The sequence below is a fragment of the Diaphorina citri genome, unplaced genomic scaffold, assembly GCF_000475195.1.
Source record: "Diaphorina citri unplaced genomic scaffold, Diaci psyllid genome assembly version 1.1 scaffold19972, whole genome shotgun sequence".
Taxonomy (NCBI): Eukaryota; Metazoa; Arthropoda; class Insecta; order Hemiptera; family Psyllidae; genus Diaphorina; species Diaphorina citri.
In genome coordinates this window covers 1-925 of record NW_007397324.1, presented here as the reverse complement: position 1 = coordinate 925, position 925 = coordinate 1, and the positions used below count along the sequence as shown (strand labels likewise).

Below are 925 nucleotides of genomic sequence, written 5' to 3'. Positions count from 1 at the left end.
CCTCAAGAGACCGCCCCTGTTCACTCGACAAAACAAAACCACGGAAACCCTAGCTCTGCCGCCCCTGGTATTACTAAAATCAATCGAACTGACCGCTTGACTGTAAGTACATAATTAATCATGTTAACCCTCTCTAGATATTATATGACTTGAATTTGTAAAATAATAATACAAATAAATAAAATTGATATAATATGACTTGCAGTCTCACAGTCCGTATATCGTGAATTTTTATAGGCTGTCGAGTGGACAAATCAAATGCCTTTAAGTACCTACACTCCATGTGTCAATGGTATGAAAGGTTTATCTTGCCATTGAAATCAAGTTATGAAGAAGCCATTTCGAGTTATTAGCATTTGTTGGTGCTGGGTTACCTCAATTTATACCTATAGAAACCCTTCTGTTCGTCTTGTTTCAGGTTAAACGAGGTCTTTTTCAAAAGAGTCAAAAGAGCAAAGTCGCCTGCAGAGGTAAGAGATTTCTTTATGTATTATTTTTGTTTAAGCATCTGCCTTTTTTTCCCGTTAAGAGATTAAATAGAGGGAACTGTAACTGCTAAGGTCTTATCATCCAGAAATTGAAGAGAGAAGGAAGACAGGATAAGAGAAAGCCAGCCGTTCCAAGAACGGCAAAGTATCCGCCCAGGATAAAATCCGCTTTTGTAGGCCGCTAGATTTTGGGTCGGCTTCGAATTGATTAGATTTTGGGCAAATTTGATCGAGCTATGAGCGAATCATTGATTTTATTTCTTTGATCATTATATTATGTTCGGCAGGTCTTGTGAATAGAAGTGAGCAAGTAGCTCGTTTGAATGAAGATCTGGACGCTATTATTCCATCAGGAAACCATGTACATTGTGCGTCCCCATCTAATTACCCTTATGAACAAAACAATAAGTAAGTCTATGTACCCCTATGAACAAAAC

General features: G+C 37.9%; 1 long non-coding RNA gene across 1 annotated transcript; it reads left to right on the top strand.

Annotated features, from left to right (window-relative positions):
- LOC103523344 lies at positions 1 to 887 on the top strand. Its single transcript, XR_542055.3, has 3 exons — positions 1 to 102; positions 419 to 470; positions 776 to 887. It is a non-coding gene; the product is annotated as an uncharacterized LOC103523344 (long non-coding RNA).
- Positions 888 to 925: the final 38 nt, after the last annotated feature.